The 6,862-nt window shown below is 46.8% G+C and overlaps 1 pseudogene; it reads right to left on the minus strand.

The window, feature by feature from the left end:
• Positions 1 to 603: 603 nt before the first annotated feature.
• The window catches only part of LOC119339316, a 12,808-nt pseudogene continuing 6,549 nt past the window's right edge, over positions 604 to 6,862 (minus strand).

Genomic DNA, 6,862 nt, shown 5'->3' on the forward strand with positions numbered 1-6,862 from the left:
ATCACTCATCAACTACTCACAATTACGAGAGGAAATAAAAGAGGAGGATCTATGCAGTAAAATTTGTTTAATTGTGCAATATTCAAAAAATTAATTGAGAGACCCTTGCGACTAATCGATTGAAGCTTGAATGGTTTACCAGATAAAGTTAATTTTTCCTTCGCTAATGAATTTAGCACTAAAGGTGTGGAAGCCTCTATAATCATCTTGCCGATGAAAGTATGTGAGTGTTCATCATAATTGGATATATGTTATAGTTCTCACTCGATGCAATACACTCACTAATTTTAACTTATCCGCGCTTCATGAACCAGATGATCTTGTTCCTACAAGCCACGGTATTTTCTAAGCAAAACTTTAAGCATGGAAAAGTTGATGAGTCCAAATTTGCACCATATTTTATTTCTTGTTGTGTATAATAATCGTAGAGTTTTTGGATTTTATCGTGTTCACACACCTTTTTTTTTTGTATTATTCACCTAGAAACTTTGCGTATAATAATCATGCTGGTCTGTTCAACACTCCAAGATGGCATAAACTCAGGCCATGACACTGCACTGCAAATCTCGTGCCATGCTACGTTTGGCCGTTGCCTCATGACGATCAAGCGGGGCATGGGCGCAAGGCCGCCACGCCATCGACGGCCCCGTTGCCCGGTTCACCGCCGCCGATTTTCTTCTCCTCGTCGTCTTCCACGGTTTCCGTGGCAACGATGTCCCTTCCCTTGCCCCAGAGCACCGTGTACAGCCCCACGACTACGAAAACGGCGCCGATAACGCTGGTTGAAGCAAAACAATCCAAAAACATATATATGAGCAATCAGCATAGGCATCACCAAATTGTGCAAGAATAAATGCATGCATCGATCGATGAATCGTGGGTACCTGCCGACGCGTATATTCTCGCCGAGGATGCCCCACCCGACGACGGCGACGATGATGAGCATCATGGGGCTGAACATGGACACGAACACCGGCCCGCGCACCTGAATGCACCACGACATCACAGCAATCACAATCCCGGACGCCACCACCCCCTGCATATATACATATATTTATGTACATGTTCAGTTCCACTTCCACCACAACACACTGACAAAATAAATAAATAATTCACATCGTGTCTAATGATCTGGACATGGTGAGAATGTGTTCTTACCGCGTAGAGCGAGCCTACAAGCCTGATATCGAACCCGAGCGCCCACGCCGAGAGCCTGTGCTCCGAGGCCACCGCAATAACGCCGCTCTGGACGCTGGCCATTGCCGCCATCAGCACCGTCGTCGTGTGTACGGAGACGAGAAGGTGTTGGACATCCTCTTCTGCACGCCGACGCCATGCAAAACGATTACTTCAATCTGTACACGCGAAACTGCAAATTTCCCTCTCACGTACACGGTACATATCATTATGTGTAGTTCTGTACGTACCTGAATGATGAACCAGACTGCCCAGGCAACGTTGGAAGCGATGACCAGAGCCGCCCCGAGTGCGGCGGCGTGCCCGCCGGCGTGGGCCGCGGCCTCGGCCGCCATGGTGCGCTGCACGTACGGCCAGTGGACCGGAGAGTCCAGAGTCTTGACGAGGGGGCCCCTGTAGAAGGTCATCAGCATGCACTAGTAGAAAAACACCTAATAGTCCCGGTTCGTAAGGGCTTTTAGTCCTGGTTCATGAACCGGGACTAATGGGCCGTTACTAATACCTCCACCCATTAGTCCCGGTTCAAATCAGAACCGGGACCAATGTGCCTCCACGTGGCCCTTTGCGCCGAGCCCAGTCAGGTGGCCTTTGGTCTCGGTTGGTGGCTCCAACCGGGACCAAAAGGCATCCACGCGTCAGCATTCCGTTGGCTGGGGTTTTTGTTTTTTTTTTGAAAGGAGGGGAGGTTGGAGGTTTTGGGGGCTTAATTTAGGTGTTTCATATATTGTGTTAGCTAGCTAATTAATAGAGAGAAGTGTCCTCTCTTATGTCCGTGCTTGGTCGACGCTACGTACTATATATACATAAGTGATCGAGAGAACCATTCAGTACAGAAGTTCGTCATGCATACCGAGAGAAGTGATCGATCGACCCATCCTTCTCCGAGAGATTGGTCAAACAACAAGTTTTCGTATCATGCATCCGACGCTACTCGCTACATACATGTACAATATGTATAAGATCTTTTAATTACAAACTCCTAGCATTTGAAATCAATTTCCACATGGTATTCTCTGGCTTTATTGATGACGTGGTCAAGAAAGAATCCCGCCAATTCCTCTTGAATTGCTTTCATGCGGTCTGGTTCTAGGAGTTCATTCCGCATCTGCCACGTCTAATTTGAAGAAGGGGGTTAATTAATACATATATATGAATGAAACTCAACAGAAATGATGGGGTAAAAAATGAAATTGTGAATATTATTGCTTACGCACTTCATATTGTCTTTGAGAGTAGCCCCGCTTGTTTTTCAAAGTCGCGGTGTGGATGAACTCGCACACGTAGTATCCACAGAAATCATTCCCTTCCTTCTGCCACAAGCACTTTACGAGAAATAGAGGTCAATCAAACTGATAATGAAGCATTATAAATGGCATTGATGAAAGTATAGCTATAGAATCAACGGGAGATGCGCGCAACTAGCTAGCCAGTAGTACTTACTTTCGGCCATTTATATGTCAGCTCCTTCGGCAGTCCCGGAGCTTCTGCGGTGAACTGTTTCCAAACCCTGCAAGACAAAGAAAATTATTATTATTACTTGAGATATCAGGAAATGAACAAAAAGTTGCCGATATGGTGTGATAATGATCGATTGAACTTACTTGCTGAGCATTTCAGTGATGTCCGCATAGGATTTGGGATCTCTCCGTCTCGAGTCTAAGACGGTTACTAGTCCACGCTCAAGCTTAATCTCCAGAAGAATATAGTGGTACCTGCGCACGCATGCATAACTCACCAATTACATTACTATAAGCTCGCTTGAGTAATAAGGGAAACCGAATATGCACACGACAGTAACACTTACGGGCCGTTGTAAGGAAAGAGTATGGTATCTTTGTTTTGATTTTTGATTAACGATTGTAGCAAGTTGTCCTCGGCCTCTTTGACGTTCTTTTCAACCAGAAATACATCTATGATATTTGTGTTAATGAACCCAATATCATAAATTTCTTGTTTTTTGCACTCGACGATCTTCAATCTGCATAATATATATATTGAGGATAATTAATTATAAATACATGCAATGAAAGAGCCGAGCTATATATAGAGACTTAATGACAGAAATAGTACTTACAGGCAGTAGCAAAAGACCATTAATTTATCGAGGGCCTTTTGATTGAAGAACTCGAAGAACTCCTCAAATGGAACAGTCAACAGATCATTTGCAACGAGATCGTGCTCCTCTTTAATATGCAGATACAAAGCATTCTTACCCTCAGACTCTCTGCAGGTTTCCATGTACCAATTATGGAATCTTCGCATCATTGTTGTCAGAGATTTTTCATCTTTGACGAGAGGCTTCCCGTACTCGTATCTGTGTCCGTCCACCTCCAAGAAATCAGGAAGTGCATCGTCAGGCAGGTAATCGTCAAGATTGCCATAACCGGCCACCATCCCCGGAGCATTAGACACATTGAGCGGGGGGCACGATTGCTGTGCTTGTTCGCCGAGTTGGGCAATTTTTTTCCCTTTGATCGTTCTTTTGACCTTTTAGCACTGACAGTAGTTTCCGACCGCTGGGCTTGGAGATATGTTTGTTCAGTAATGCGCTCATAGTTGGTTCTCGGCGGAGACTTTGGTGGTTTCCTCAGGGCGTCGAGAGTGCGCTTTGCTTTCACCGGATCTGCCTTCTCCTTCGGAGGTGGATGTCTCTTTGCTTTCACCCCTTCAAAGAACTCCTTCACGTGGGTCCGCACAATCGTATCGTTTTCCTCCTTGGACCTCTCGTATGGTAACTTCTCTAGAGGCTTGAGAGATGATGGACCGTATTTGTATTGCCTCCTGCCTCTGGTTGTGCTGCTAGACGCCGGAGCAGACGGAGCGGCTGCGGCGTCTGTCTTCTTTCGTGCTTGCTTACAAGGCGGAGGAGAAGGAGTACGACGCGCCAGAGCAGCCGGGGCGGCGGCGGGTCTCTTCCGCCCTTGCTGGCGAGGCGGAGAAGGAGGATGCTGCTGGCTGCTCGGGAGCGCCGGCGCAGGCGGAGAAGGAGGCGGAGTGCCGCCATGCGCCGGAGAAGGAGGCAGAGTGCCGCCACGCGTGCCCTGATCGTCACTCGCCGGAGGAGGAGGCTGTGGAGGAGGCGGAGTGCCCTGACTCGCCGGAGCAGGAGGAGGAGGCGGAGGCGTCCAGTTCAAAAGGTTGATGAGCTCCTTCTTCCATAGGCATGGAGTCTTCAGAGCAGAACCCAGCCTAGTCTCCCCTTCACCGGTAGGGTGGTAAAGCACGAGGTCCTCAAATCCCTCCGTTATTTCATCCACCATCACCTTAGCATATCCTTTTGGAATCGGCTGGCAGTGATAAGTTGTGCCGGGTCCACTAGGATAAACTTGGCCAACAGCCGCCTTGACCTTGAAAGTCATCCATCGCGCCATCATGTGGCAATTTTGAGACTCCGTGATACCATCCACGGGATAGCTGGCAGGAGCCGTCAAGACATGCTCCGGCTGAAGCAGCTCGGTGGAAGCCACACTGCTTCTCGGCTGAGATGGCGGGGTAGCTTCGGGGAAGCTTCGGCAGGTCGTTTGCTGCGATTTGCTGCTTCTCGTTCCTCTTCTCGATCCTCTAGCCCCATTACCCTTTCGTGCAGCTCCTGCAGTTGGTCCTGCTCCAGTTTCTTCCTCCTCTCGTGGGTTTTGTAACCCCCTGCGGCCAGAAAACCAACCTTCCACGGAATGGAGCCTGGCGTGCCTCGTGTCCGTCTAGGGTGCTCAGGATTCCTAAGGGCCATTGTGAGCTCGTCCTTCTCCCTGTTTGGAAGGAACGTCCCTCGCTACGCTACATCGGTATAGTGTCAAAGGTTCTTGACTGGTAATTCCAGTTGCTCGTTCGTCCACTGGCAAAACCCTGTTACAGGGTCCAAGGTTCCGCCAGACCCGAAGAACCAAGTCCGGCAACGGTCTGGCCATCTCATTGTCTCTGGTTCAATCCCTTTTTCAAGCAGATCATTCTCAGCCTTGGACCACTTAGGCCGGGCTTGCAGGTAGCCACCTGACCCCGTGCGATGGTGAAGCGTCTTCTTCGCAGCATTTTTCTTGTTTGTCTCCGACATCTTCTTACTCTTTTCCGATGTCTTGTGGGCCACAAATGCGGGCCAGTGATCTTTGATCTTCTCATATTTGCCGATGAATTCTGGTGTCTTTTTATCTTTGACAAACTGGTTCAGCTCTTTCCTCCACCTCCTCATTAGGGTTGCCATCTTCTTAAGAGCACAAGACTTGATTAATTCCTCTTTAACTGGCTTCTCCGGATCCTCCTCTGGCGGTAGGGTGAAATTTGCCTTCAACTGAGTCCAAAGATCTTCTTTCTGCATATCATTGACATAAGACACCGGAGCGTCTTCCTCCTTAGGCTTATACCATTGCTGGATGCTGATCGGGATCTTGTCCCTAACAAGAACCCCGCATTGAGAAGAAAATGCCTTCCTTGTCCGGATGGGTTTAATCGGTTCGCCGTCGGGCGCGATTTCTATGATCTCAAACTGTTCATCTGAGTTCAACTTTTTCTTCGGGCCTCGTCTCCTTACCGAAGTTGTGCTCGATTCGAAGGGCTAGAAATTATAAGGAAGAAAGACGAGAGTAATTAATATGTGTACATATACCAAAACAATGGAAGCATCAATTAACTAGTCAGCACGGGCTTAACTAATATATATATATACCTGGTCGGGCTCGGTTCGGTCACCGGAGCAGTCAGCACGGTCTCCTTCTTGTTCCTCCATTGTGTCACCGGAGCCATCATGAACATAGTCCTGTTCTTGTACCGGCATTAATGGGCCGAAGCCATGATGAACATAGCCCTCTTCTTCACCCCGTTCTTCCAGCTGACCAACAACGGTGTCGAGGAGAAATGACGCAACTTCATCCCTTCCATTTGAGATTATGTCCCTCAATATCGCTTCTGCTTCTTCGTCTCGGCAGTGCTCCATAGTTTCTGCAAATATTTACAACATGTCAATTATTATTCAAACATGGTACAGATGGATATATATATATATATATATATATATATTAGTGGCAAACGTAGAACTAGCTAGCTAATCACAATAAGGAATCATGTTAGTGGCCCCGACGCTACTTCTCTAGGGTTTGGGGTGGCCTCGACGACAACGCTCTTTTAACTTGATAAATTTGGGTGGCCTCGAGAGAGTTAATTTGTCGGGTAGGGGCGCGGCGGGAGGGGGTAGGAGACCAACATCGTTTTCTCTCTAGGGTTTGGGTGTCCTCGAGAGTTATCGGGGAGGGGGTATCGAGAAAGGAAAATAATTAAGGAAAAGGAAGAAAAGGGAAAGAAGGAAGAAGGAAGAAGAAGAAGAAAAAGAAGAAAAAAAAGAGGAGAAGAAGAAAGGAATAGAGGAGAAAGAAGAAAAAATAGAAGAAATTTTTCTTCTATTTTTTCTTCTTTCTCCTCTATTGCTTTCTTCTTCTCCTCTTCTTTTTCTTCTTTTTTCCTCTTCTTATTTATTTCTCCTCTTCTTCCTCTCCTCTTTTTCTCCTTTCTTCCTCTTCTTATTTTCCTTTTTCCTCTCATTCTTTTAGTATTGCTTGTTTTAGAAAAATGTTCAAATAGAAAATTTCGAAAAAAACAAAGGTTTTGCCTAATGCATTGTTCATATGAATATACAAACATTTGCATATTCTACAATAATTAATATCACCAAAAAAATGTA

Source organism: Triticum dicoccoides, chromosome 7B (assembly GCF_002162155.2).
Source record: "Triticum dicoccoides isolate Atlit2015 ecotype Zavitan chromosome 7B, WEW_v2.0, whole genome shotgun sequence".
Classification (NCBI taxonomy): Eukaryota; Viridiplantae; Streptophyta; class Magnoliopsida; order Poales; family Poaceae; genus Triticum; species Triticum dicoccoides.